The 14,493-nt window shown below is 38.9% G+C and overlaps 1 protein-coding gene across 2 annotated transcripts in view; it reads left to right on the forward strand.

Annotated features, from left to right (window-relative positions):
• The window catches only part of HMCN1 (hemicentin 1), a 482,637-nt gene that overhangs the window by 46,628 nt on the left and 421,516 nt on the right, over window positions 1-14,493 (forward strand). The window lies entirely within an intron of this gene.

Here is a 14,493-nt window from a genome sequence, read left to right on the forward strand (position 1 = left end):
GGCTTTTACTGTTACCATGCTGAATTATATTTTTGTCAATAAAAACTTTTGAAATTAAAAAGGATAAGCATTCTATTGATGAAGACTAGGTTTTTCTGAAGCGGTCAGCACTGGCAGCTACCATATCTTGTTCAAGATAGGTGTGATGGAAAACTATGACCTCAGAGGGCTTGGATGCTTTTCTTGTAATGAAGGACAGCCATAGCTATAATTACAAGGTACTTCCCAGCAGAGTTGTTCCAGGTATTTATTTTAATGCCATCTGGAGTCAGGAAGGATTTTTTCCCTTTTAAGGTTTTTTGCATTCCTCTGGATCAACTGGGATATGTGCGGGTTTAAGACAATGTTTTTTCTCCGGTTGAACTTGATGGATGGATATTTTTTTCCTCAGCCAAAATAAATATATAACCTGAAAAAATCTATTAAAATAATAATGCAAATTGGTCACTGAGGACAAAGAGGAACCATATCTGTTTAATATCTTTTTCACTCTATTTGTGCAAAAAGAAAGTGATGGTGGAGCAGCTTGAAATGTTAATTCGCAAGACTCCGGTAAAATTGCTCTGCTGTGTCAGTACACATAAGTTTTATTGGTACATTAAATGGAATACGCTAGCACCATCATTATTTAATAGCTCAATTACATTTATTCCAACAGTTCTGTCAAATAATCACTGTTGGAAGAAATAAATATAACTGAGCTATTAAATACTGGTGGTGCCAGCATATTCCATTTGATGTATCGGTGGACGGGTGAATCCATTGCTGGGCATATCAACGGTGACAAAGTTGGATGGTGTGCACCTCTACAAGTATTCTATAAGTTTTATTGGTACTTATACCACCATTGTAATGTGCATTGTACGAGTAGCGCAACTAATGTTATACGTGCCGATCATATATCGTGTGTAACATTATTTGCGTAATCCGCACTATACAACCAGGGTGCAGGTCGTATATATAATGTCTCTTATACTAGGTACACACAATGCGTTTTTTCGGTCGATTTCCCATTTGATCGATCTTTGATTCGATTTTCTGGTCGATTTCCCACTCAATTCTCTTATCTCTTCTTTTTGATTTTCATTCACTTCTATAAGACACTGACCTGAAAAACGATCAAAAATAATATCGGACATGACGGAAATTACCTATCGAACTATCTATCTAACACAAAATTGTATGGTGTGTACCTAGCATTAGTCAGTTTACTTTTATCCTGAGTTTTCTCACGGGAAATAATTATTTTTTTATCCTAGCTACAAAATGACTTTTCAGAATCTAGCAATTGAAAAAGTACAGCAGGTAAACTGAAAAAAGCAGGTAAAAAAAGTATTATGAATATAATTTGGGTATTTTCTTGCTTGCTGTGGGCTTACAAGATATTTTATTGATAAGATGTAAAAAAAAATCTCCATGAGGAAACGCAGAGAAAAGAAAATTAAATTAGGAACATACCATCTTAAAGGACAACCAAGGTGACATGTGACATGATGAGATAGACATGTGTATGTACAGTGCCAAGCTCACAAATAACTAGGCTGTGTTCCTTTTTTTCTTTATCTGCCTAAAAGAGTTAAACATCAAGTATGCAAGTGACAGTTTCTGTCAGGGTCAGGACCAGGTCAGACTAGTTCAGACTAAAGTATAACCATCACTGATAAGTAATTACAGCCATAAAATACTTTCCTGTCAGTAAATGGCTTCTGGGAGCAGGAAATAGATTAAAAGGGTCAATAATTCGTAGATTTGAGCTGTAGCATACTTCAATAAATGTGTACAAGTGTACAGTTCCACTGCGCTCAGTCTGTCTCGATCTCCACACTTTATACACTTTCGAGTGCTGCTCCACTGTTGCTCAGGGATCAGAGCAAAAACTGGCAAACATACAGAAAGAGAAAGAGAGGAGCGCTCTCTAGTGTATTAACTTTTTAATTTATGCTTCCAAGCGCAAGGTAAAAATAACACGTACAGTGTATATATAAAATCAAAGCATATCACATGAGTGTAGTAGTACGTCACCACGTCCTGATGTTAATCCATCCGCATGATACGCCTCCGCAATGTGGCCAGTATCGCGGGGAATCCAAAGATTTGGAAAGCGCGTATCATGCGGATGGATTAACATCAGGACGTGGTGACGTACTACTACACTCATGTGATATGCTTTGATTTTATATATACACTGTACGTGTTATTTTTACCTTGCGCTTGGAAGCATAAATTAAAAAGTTAATACACTAGAGAGCGCTCCTCTCTTTCTCTTTCAATAAATGTGTCATTGAGCAGAGACAATGAAAACAGTTAAAACTTAAAAACTAGATTTAAATATAAAATAAAACCGTGAGACATCTAAATAAGTCATTTTTAGGAGAAGGAAGATAGATACAATTGTTTTTCTCATCAGTTTATTTTCACCTTGGATGTCCTTTAAAGAATACTATAATTAATAATGGACATTAACAATTTTAAGAATTATTTAATCACTACCATAACACCAAAAGACTGTTATAAAACAACTGTGGTACCTTTATGTAAACAAGGATATTGCCCATTGTGTATTTAAAGTCTACTTAAAAAAAGACTTCCATCTGCCCTATGGTGGTATAATATGGTTTAAATAACTTCTGACTGCAATGCTATTTTCAGAAAACAGGTTCCATTATGCTACATTGAGCCTAAGCAAATATTTTTCATGAGCAGCTAATATACCTTTGTCTTTTACATCAATGTTTAAATGTGGGTCAAAGGGATTGGGTGGGGATCTCCTTGATTTCTGCTACCTAACGGAAGTCAGTGATACACGTGGTACAAACTCATTTCTGACAGTCATTAGCACAGTCAGCTGTTACTGGCTACATATATTGAGGGGTTAATGGAATACGTTTTTCTAACATAACACCCAGTTTAAGTTCTGTTGTTGTAAAAATATCTGCGGGTTTGCTAAGGAACCACGAATGTGTGTTAGAAAATAATATCATACATTATTAAAAACATTGTTTTTATGAAAGGCAGATGTCATATTGATCTTTATTTTTATTAAAAAAAAAGTCATGAGAAGCTTTACATGGTCAGTGGCGTAGCTAAGGAGCTGTGGGCCACGATGCAAGTTTTACATGCCCCCCTCCCCCCAAGTACTCTATACATAGCAATTGATACGGCGCACCAAACCCTACCAAAGGCAACTACAGTGTCTGAGATGCAAGAAGGGGATGGGGAACAGTTTGGTAATGATTACCACTATTCAAAGTATCTATAGAAGTGATTATTATGAGCACAGGACCAATAGAGAGCTAATACTGTAGTTGAGGGAGGGCCCTTCGGGGCCCCTCTGGCCCAAGGGCCCCGATGTGGTCACAACCTCTGCAACCCCTATTACTACGCCCCTGTACATGGTAGCTTACACATGCCTGATGGATATAAGGTCTACTGGGTTAGAATTTAAATTCTATAAATTGAAAGACTACTGGCTTAAATAGTTACTTTGTGTGCAAGTATTGATGATTAACTAGGTCTCTCGAGTAATGCAAAATGCAGTGAATTACACACATACCCACAACAGGTGACACCCCTGCTTCACCTGCCAGCTTGTTTGATCTGTAAACTACAGAGAGGTGGTCATGCTCATTAATAAGGAATGATTTGGCACACCCCTTTCCCATGATGTCTACCTTGGCATTTAGCCAGTCACTATGTGCAGGGGCAGCTGTGAAATTTTTTGTATAGTTGGTGCTGTGAATTTGGTTTCTCCTCGTGCCCTATATGAATGAAATCTAGATTCCGGTTCTCTAGTTAATCAAGTCAAATTATTGTAAGATCAAACTAAGCGATATTAAATACATGAATATAGATTGTAGGATGCTGCCTTGTATCTAAAATGTTAGACCATAAGCCAGGATTAATTGTGTTTACACAATTTGGATTCATTTTCAGCAGTTAGATACCAGGCTCCATAAGGATAACAATCGTTATAATATAGTTTTGCTTCTAACTATAACAGTATAGGAAGCCAGCTGACACCTTATTTTTATTCTATAATAACTTCAGCATGTGTTCAGTATCATTCAATAGCATTATGCCACCTAGTTACATTAACAACCAACATAAACGGGATGGCATCATGTTGAATAACTCACAAAAAAATATCATCATCCAGCAGAAATGCAGTGCATGACCTGACCAAACATAAATCACCCACAACATTAAATCTCTTAATTTAGAAAATGTACAGAGTACTCAGTTAAATCATGGAAAACCAAAACCAATTTTGTAAGGGACTAAAGCTAGACATAGACACAAATTTTCCCACTTGATGTGGCAAATTGATCAATTCCTCTCTGAAAGGAATCGATTCCTACCAAGCACATCAATTTTCAATAGATTCCAGCAGGGAAAATCGGTCGAACTGCAGCGTTAGAAATTATATCGCTTATCGGTTGACTACCACTCTGCCCTGCTCCTGATCAACCTAGATGTTCTATCATATCCAATCTATACTTTACATGTTTGATCAAAATCGACCTAAATTCAATCAATTGGACATTTTAGAGGAATTGATTCCCAGCAGATGTAATGAATCTGCAAGGAATCAAACTTGAAATTTGATGACTGTATGAGTACATTTAAAGAAACATAAAAGCTCTATTGCTAAAAAAAAGTGATGCTAGATGCATGCTAAGGCCTCGTTCACATCAGGGCCGTTTCTGTGCGCTTTCCACAGCGCACTGCCCTGTGCGTTCAGCAAGGTATTGATTTTTCCATGTAACTAAATGTAGCTGGTTCACATCTATGCGCTGCGCTGAGCAGCGTTACAGAAACGTAGTGTTGCAGGCATTTCTGTGCGTTGAGCTGGAAAGCGCACAGCAATGCAAGTGAATGGGTCCGCTTTTTTAGCGCATAGAAGCGCGTACAAGCGCATAGAAGCGCATGCGTTTTTTACCCCTAATTGGAGAAAAAAATACATTTACATACAAAAACAAAGTTTTATTGACAACTGCTGCTGCTACAGTAAGCAAAACGTGCTTTAAAGAAGCGCAGCGCAACGCACAGAAACGCGGACTAAAGCGCGCACAAGCGCATGCGTTTTTTACCATGCGCTTTAACACGTTTTTCAGCGCAGCAGATGTGAACGAGGCCTTAGCAATGGTTAACTACCCAGCAGAAGTACTTTATATCTAGTAATAATAGGCTTATATCATCCTGATTCTCAATGACATATTTCTAATTACCCTTGCCAAATGAAGACAACTACGACCTGTAATGGCATTGCTACAAGACAAGGGTATTGACTATAGCTGGGGGTACCCCTTCAAGCTTATTTTTGTGAAGGAAAGTCCCATGGAATCTTGGACACTGATGACGCTCTGGAGTTATGGTTACTGGTCCTACAAATTCCAAATAGGTTTTACAATATGGGATTTGTTATGCCACCCTTTAAGTCTTGTTTTGCATTTAGTTTTTCATTTTGGCATGTTCTGATTTCCATTTTGGCATGTTCTGATTTCCATTTTGCAATTTTCTGATTTGTCACTCTCTGTCCTCCGCGGCTCCCGGCTCCACTCTCCTCCCTGCTCACCACACCGATAGCGCCCACCTATGCTGTCACCCTGGAGCACCCATGATGTGCTATGGGTGCTCCAGGGTGACAGCCGAGGTGGGCGCTATCAGTGCGGTGAGTGGGGAGGAGAGTGGAGCCAGGAGCCACGGAGGACAGAGAGCAACGCAGCTCTGATATACTTAGTATAGCCAAGCTAAAGCATCTTTGAATTTGGCTCCAAGGCTCCCCATTGGTCTGTAAATAGACCAATGAGGAGCCTTGGAGCCAAATTCAAAGAAGCTTTGAGCTCTGCTATACTTAGCGTAGAAGAGCTGTTGGCGGTGTTGCGGCGATGTGTAGTGGCAGCCGGCAGAGATCTTTAATCAAGATGTAACAAGAAGGTCGCAAGATAGAGGATATTGGCGTGGGACTTTTTCCGAGGATATTGGCGTGGGAACTTTTTTTTTAAAGTGGAATATAACCCAGTATTTCTTCTTTGCTCTAAAGTCTAAAAGATTATTTACAGCATATAATATACTAGCACAATGTTTTTTTTTAGTAAAACAGCATTTAAAGGGTTACATCACAGGACTGACTTTTTCTCCTGCAGCGACAGCCCACATCCGAACTGGTGATAAGTTTATCTTCTGTATACATTCTTTACTTGATACAATTAAGTAAACATTCTCTGGCTGTGCAGAAACGTATGCTAATGAGTCCTGAAGTGAAACATGGTCAGAAATCACTGATGGCTGCATTTACAACAGAATTACAACAGTTATAAATAAAAAGCACCGGCAGCTTTCAAAGTAAATAAACTGAACTTTGGGAAGTTATAATTTCTAAATGAATCATAATACTTGTGCACAAAAGCAAATATGATAATTTTATTGGTTATAAAAAGTAAGGAAACCCATTTTTGTTAAATATTTTTTCAGAGTTTTAAACCGCTTTAAAGGTACAGGTAAGTATTTCTGGTTTATTAAGAACAATAAAAGACTTTTTCGTTTGATATCACAGGTAGTGATATCTACTTGGGCTGATGCTGGAGGAATCTTTGTTGGTTGGTGAGGGGATTCTGTATACTGTATTATGATTTGTGCACTACTCCTCACCTGTTGAAGCCCCGATTAAGGGGTGAAACAATTGTTGAGCAGCACTCACTGTATATATACTTATGCACCCTTATATTTCTTTCTTGTTTGTACCCCAGCTATACCTTCTGTGAAGGCTCATTTACCTGAATGGTTGTCCCCTATGGGGTCATAATGATTCAGTGATAGATATCACTACCTGTACCACAGTACTCTCATACGTTCACACAAACGTGCAAACTGTGGTAACCATATCTATCACACCAATACAGGCTTTTCTTTGACTCATGTGCAGCAATACAAACTGAGTGGAGTGTGGTGGGAGGAGATAGCTACACCCCATTTTATCTACTAGTGGGGGGGATCAGCAAAGACCCTCGTTCTCCACACTATCTTACCACCGTTTGAGCACTAATTGTGGCAGCACACACAGTGTTGCAATACATAAGCCTTCCTGTCCACATCTAGGACATGTTCTCTCACAAGTGGGGGTAGCAGACATTCAAGCACCCACCACCAATGAGATTTTAGGTTACCTTTGTAATCATTTTTCTTTGGTACATTTTTTGCCTAGGCCCTCTGGGCAAAGTGTGACAATAATATTTCACCAGTACAGTCCCAGTAGTGTAATATATGATTTTTTTTGATTGGAAAGCACTAGAGAATACTGTATGTGAAAAATAGGTAAGCTATCATTCATGAAATAAGTTTTGTAAATCAACCCCAATGTACTCAGAGTGCTGTAGGACTAAGATTTAAGAACTCTCTCACAATTTAATGAGACTGAAGCTGACTGCTGTTGTTAAAATACATGTTTTACTGTTCTAAAAACTTGCTGTATTGAAATATTTAGCCCATGCTGTAATAGAGCTTGTGTGATCTTATTTAAAAGGACCTGCTTCATATGTGCTGAATCTGATACAGACTCCTGCTACTGAAAATACTAACTTTAAAGAAAACTCCCGGGTGGCAGAAAACAAAAATGAAAATTGAAGCCTCTGGATCCTTCAGAGACTTCTCAAACCCACTGCTGCTGGCCGTGGTGCTCTTTTAGTTCACGGCCATGCTCCCCGTCATGCATGAGCACAGCTGCCTGCGTGAGTATGGCCACACCTGTACAGTAGCATGGAGCTGCTCATGAATAAGTAGCTTTGGCTTACTGCACAGGCAAGGGCGTACTCATGCAGGCACAGTATGGTCACGCTCGTACACAGTGGCTGCACAAGGCCATGACTGACTCTGGCTTCCGGCATAGGCATGAGCATATTCACCCAGACACAGTATGGATGCTCGTACACAGTGGGTACACAAGGCTGCAAGCAGCTTCAGCTTACTGAGCAGGCACTGGAGTACTGGCATAGGTGTAGTACAACTGTGCTCATATACAGAGGAGACTGCAGCCACAAGAATATATCCGATGAGCTCTTGTCGGATATGTTCACAGGGTCCATGTGACTCCAACTCCATTAATGTTAATAATGTTTGGTTCAGGACCCCCAAATCACAAAAGTGGACTTGAACTGAATTCTAACACTAGCATGCATAAACTACTTTTCAATAAGAAAAATCTGCAGCCCTATTATTGCTCAAGACAAGGTTTTGTTGCCATCCAGCTGTTGATATAAAGGCATACAGTCTTTAAACCAGTACTGGTGGGCACTGTTTTTCTACCATATTGGCTGCAAGGCCGCATTTCTGGAAAGGCCACAAAGGTCCGGGACTTGAGCGGCTGCACTCCAATGGGGCACCTGGATGTGAAAAAGGGGTTGCTAAATATGAAAGAGGGGGCTGAAAATAGGGAGCAACACATGAAAGAGGGAAACTGATGCTCAAGGTGGCTGTTTATGAAAGAGAGGTATACAGTACATGGATGATACACATGGAAGAGGGGACTGCAAATGAAATGGGAGGGGGGCTGCTGCACATGGAAGGGGAACCACAACATACTTGGCCTAGGGGCACACAAAGTATAAATCCATCCTTGATTGGCTGGAAATGTCATTATGCAGTAAATTCCTATTTTCCTGTAACTTTGTATTATACTTTACATTCTTAATTCACTTTATAAGGTAATGAACGTTTATTTACTTAATTTAGTTTAGTTTAGTTACATATACAACCTTTCTTGTTGTAAAAAAAGGCAGCTTTTTGCACATTTTTCCTGGCAGTAACATAAAGCCAGGGAGGTTAATAGGCCCAACATCCTAAGCGTTTGCTTTTTATGTTTCTCTGTCTTTCTGACCATGTAGCTGCTGCAAGTCTGACCATGCCAGAACACACAGCTGAGAATGTATTCAGTCCATAAGAGCTCCAGGCTGAAACATTTGCTTACACTACATCCATACTTTTCTCAAGCCAGGCTTATATTTTAAGAAGCAGAGTGGATCATGCAGAGTCATTTTCCTCCATGGATAGAAGCAAAGCAGACTAACATTAACACTCCAGGCTAGGAATTTTCACATCATTATTCAGCAGCTCTTAAATATTATGTCGGAATGTTAGTCTACTAAAGTCTTTATTCAATTCACTTTTTCTCCCCGGTGATATTTTCACACTGTATCAATAAAATGCATTTTAAGCCACCAGAAAGCAAGAAAATAATCAGAATGATTTTGACAATACTTTCTCACCTACCTTTTGGTACTTTTCCAACTACAGTATGGAGTTAATTCAGAAGCATTGTAGTAAGCTGCAGCGACCTACACATACATTACTGCTGTTTACCACCACAGCTTACTGCTTGCCTCGTTGAATAAAATGATATGACCTGTGAGGTAAATCTTTATGTATAAGCAATTCTTGTTATGTGCTACATCCTGATGAATATTTTTGCTCAGCTACAACAGCCCAGCATCCAAAGTGCTGAAAATGTTCAGCTCAATGGAGAGTAAAATAAACAGCTATACTAGCTATAACAAGTAAAAGGAATACCTTTTAAGTTCAACACACACCATACAATCTTGGTTGTACAGATTTACCAAATCTATGTAGTATAAGGGCCAACAGATTAAAAATACCTTGAATGATTGATTGGATAAGCTCTTATACCACATGAAAGTGGTAAGATTGAACAACCCAGATTGTGTGGTGTGTGTTGAGCCTAAGTATGGCAGTTTTTCCAACTCTGCTTACCAGCTTAATATGGTGGTTAACAGAGTGTGGTGGTGCCTTGCCAGAAGAGGTGATGTAGCTACTCCATGCTATGCATGTTGCCGACTATTGTGGATTTGTGAGCTGTGTGCAGCACCCTGTAATAAAGGGCAAGAGTTTATGGTGCTATCCAATCACTACAAAACTGAAGCAATCAGGTAAGCTCCCCTGCCTTGACTAATGACTACTAATAAAGACCCCTAACACCTCTGTTAATAGTGTATTAGAGTCAAACCAAATTAGTGGCTATATACCAGGCCCCTCCAGTCCTTCAATGACCTATACCTAACTGCCCACGCATTTCACACTTTCATGTGCGCCTGCAGGATTTCTCGAGAGCTGCCCCCACCCTCTGGAACTCCCTTCCACCTCCCATCAGACTTGCTCCCTCCTTCAACACACTGAAGCAAGCCCTCAAAACCCACCTCTTCAAGATAGCCTAACCACCTCCACCACAAGTAACTCTGTACTGAATACTTATTCTGCAGCCCTACCTTGTGTGTCTATCTCCCTTCTCCTTTGATTGTAAGCCTTTGGCAGGGTCCTCCCTTACCTAGTGTATTCAACATAGTTACGTGCTCCTTTCCTATGACTACCTCATACTTGTATTACTGAGCCTACCTAACCAGCCCAAAATTGCATGATCATGTATTTTGTACCCTGTTTGCCTTGTATAGCTTTGCTCTATGTTGTATAACCTTGTTACATCTGCCATAATTGTATCATTGTATGTATTTATTCTCCAGGACTGGGTAATATGCTGCCCCCTTATAAATACATTAAAAGTAATAATAATAAGTGTTTATTTTATTACATATAATTTGCTAGAAGTATTTGGGGCACTTCTCTAGAACCCCCATCTTGATCTGCTGCTTGATTGCCGTCTGGTTCCTTTTATGTTGATTGTAGACTTCTCTCTTTGCTGATTGCAGTCTTCATTTGCTCATTTTCTACAGTAGTTTCATTAGATGGCCAATGGCTCTGGAAGACAGCCCCACCTCTATTTATAGATTCATCTGGCGCTTAAGGCCGGGAAAAGTGGCTTGACAAGCCATGGAAGGAAATACAAATGGTTTATTTTAACAAGCCATTTTGTACCCAGCTAAGAATATGAACAGAGGCAGAACTGATAGCAGGAAGTAAGTTAATCACAAGAGATCAAAGGAATGTGCTGCCATCCACAGCCTCACAAGACAACAGTCAAATGGACAGGAGCCAGAAAGACACAACATAAAAGTTTGCAATTAGCATGAAAGGAGCCAGACTACAATCAAGAGGCAGATAATGATGGGGTCCCATAAAAGAACCCTGAGGATCGCTAGAAAGTTACACCTAGTGAAATATTACAAGATTTGTGTGGTTTATTAATTATAACATTTACACATTTTGAGGCAAATAGCTGCTGTGCCTACCAGTAGTAGATGGCACACTTTGGAAGGAGGATGAAGTTAGCTTGCCAAATACATAGCAGGTGATGCCCACACATCTTGCTTCACCTTGAAAGACTATATACTTTGTCTTATTTTACTCCCCTATATGCCAATATTTAGCTTATTAGGGTTTATACCTGTGGACTCTTTCTCCTATTGGACTAATAATTGCTCAAAAACAAAGAAGCGTTGAACACTTTAGGAGAGAATATTCACTGCGCAAATATAGTAATCTTTATTTACCCCAAAGAAAATACTCAAGCAAATAGAAGACAAGGGCCTGTATCCTTTTTTCCTTTTTCTGTTGAGGAGATATTTTCAAACCTTACCAATAAAATACTTTTAAAGCTCCTAGCATGCAAGAAAATACTCAAAATATGTTGCTATATTACTTTGTTTATCTACTTTTTAATACTTTTGAATTGCTAGGTGCTGAAAAGTTACTTTTAGATAAAATAAAAAAAATATCTCCTGGAAGAAAACTTAAGAGAAAGAGTTGATTGGATAAGGTCGAATGAGTTTTCAGCACTGAACCTGTAATGTGCTAGCCAAGAAAAGTATATATATATATTATATTATTACCTGCTAGATGACTGTATCTCAGATCAAACATATAGACAGAAAAAATAAAATTACTGCAGTTGTAAAGAAAATTCAGAAAAGGTGGTTGCCTGCTGTTTACTTGCCTGGATTACTACCATTTGTCATAAAATGCCTAAAACATATTTTAAATGTATTAATACACTGATAAATTACCATAGTTATATATTACTGTACATAAGCCCTCAACTTTTTTCCTCTGTATAGTGTGGATTCATATTAAAGCATGGCTGTAATTATTTATGTAGGATATTTGAGTTGTCTAGTAATTCCTGTGACATTTCCTGTTTGCTAATGTGTATATGTGTAGCGTATAGACTGGTTAACAATCTGTGGAGTCCAAAATGTGTGTGCTTTTTATTCCAAACAACCAACTAAGTAGTACTTTTGAAATCAATTTGGGAATGTATGCTTCACTTAGAGAACACAGTAGGAAGTGTTATATATCCATTTATTTTGGCTTTCTTCATGAAATAGTGCGTAAGCAATCCACCACCATGTAATTCAATCTTGTATGTACTCTGGTGGTATTTGTTTATGGATACAAAACAATTAAAGCTTCCACAGCTTGCTAGCCTTTGACTTTGGTTTAGAATAGACTCTCAGAAATGTTGTGTGTCATTATTATTGATCAGCTGGAAAAGTTCCCCAGAACCAGTGGTGTAGGTAGAAGAAATAATGCACATGGCAAGTGTGTGTGTATATAGATAGATATATAGATAGATAGATATTTGATATAATATATTTTTTAATTAGTCTGTCCAACTTGAATTGAGGCATGATGATCAATAAGAGGTGTGGTACTCAGTCAGTTGTACAGTGGCGTATAGAAAAATAAAAAGGTTGGCATACACAGGCAACATCTCCCTCCCACCAAAACCCCCCCAAACCTAAAACATTTCAACAGCACTACATCACCCCCCCCCCCCCATCCCCCCAAACAAACACAAATAGGCACATGTCCTTAAAATTACAAAATTATGTAGACATTTCTCCCACATAACATATTTGTTAGGCACCTTGTCCTATTGAAAGACCAGACCCCATGACAGACCCCTAGTATCAGACAGGACCCTCAGTAATAGGCTCCCCGCAAGTAAATTATTAGACTTTCTGCTCTGTACACTCCTGCTTACTGTCACTATGGCTGGAATAGGTGATGCAATCACATGTCCCAACCAGCTCTATCTCCAAGCCTCGAGTTTTCTGCTCCCAGAATGGGAGAGAGGAAAGCCTGGTGATGAACACTGTCTGGGCTAAATAGTATCAAGACATGAGTACTCTCACCCAACCACACCCACTGCAACAGCAATTAGGAGTGTACAGTGTAGGGACATTCGGTAGGCTAATTTAAATAAACATATTAAACATTTTTTCATTTATTTTTTTATGAAATTGTAAAGCACAAAGACAACAGCTTAATTGAATTAACCAGTAAACTGTGCATGTTGATAGGAAACTCACATCTTTCCTCATTTTTTGCCAAGCTATATGGCTCTTATCTGGAAGTTACTGAGGGAGAACATTAGATTAGCATATGTGTGGTGGATGTTAAAGGAAGCGGAATCATCAGAATGAACATGCATCTATCTCTTGCTTACTGGGATGAGATGAGCATTGGGCAATGTACAGAGGTGTGTGGATCCAGCATGAACAAACCACTGTGCTTTCCTCAGATGTAAGCGTTATAGATCGATTTGGGAAATAAGCTCATAAAAGTTAAATCACTTGTAAGTGACAGAGCCACTTACAAGTAGCTCTGTCCCTTCTCTACTCCTCCAGACTGCACCCCATGGCTGTCAGTAAACCGGTTTCCCAGTCTTCCCCTATTGGGACCACAGGTCCTTACTCACCAAGACCACCAGATACAGCAACTCCTTCTTACCCCAAGCCATACAGCTGCTCATCCTAGCCACCCCACCATCTAGCATCCCAACCCACCACACCACTGTATTATTTTTTTTTTCTTTCTTGTTCTAATACTGAGCTTATCTGTGCCAACAATAATTCCATGTACAAACTCTCTGTACTTGGCAATTAAACATGATTGTGAATCATTATTTACTTTCTATTTACACAGCAGGAAGTACACATTTTTGTTTTCACAGTTCTCATGTGGTATACTGAAGGTTACTGATGTGAGTTTGTGCAATTTAAAGAGAACAACATGCATTATTTCTTTGCTAATGAAACTGGAATAGATTGCGTGCATATAGCTGGCTTTTAGCTGGCTTAACCCCCCATTTGGTGTATATTGTTATTAATGTTTTTCCATAGTTACTGTTTGGATGCATACAGTAAAACATAGCAGGCATCTAAATCTGATAAACTGGAAAATGTGAACAGCTGGTCTGAACAGAGGTAATTTTCCTCAACAAAAATAAAGCTTCACTATAAATATAATCAGGTTTTATTTTTTAAATAATATAAACATCTTTAAAGTAGAATTCCAGTCAAAACTGATTTTTAGGTAGAATGAGAAAAACATGTGAGTGTTTGATTGCTGTCTCTCCCCGTGTTGAGAAGGATCTGCCTGCTTCCACAAAAAAACACATTCTTCCAAGCTGGAAACTGATCACAATAAAAAAAAACGTTCAGATGTTGTAAGCTTTACCCACTTTAACCAGATTTTTTAAAAATGGCTTGAATTGTGCTTGAATTCAGAAGAGAAGACAAATAATAC

The sequence above is a fragment of the Hyperolius riggenbachi genome, chromosome 6 (genome assembly GCF_040937935.1).
Source record: "Hyperolius riggenbachi isolate aHypRig1 chromosome 6, aHypRig1.pri, whole genome shotgun sequence".
Classification (NCBI taxonomy): Eukaryota; Metazoa; Chordata; class Amphibia; order Anura; family Hyperoliidae; genus Hyperolius; species Hyperolius riggenbachi.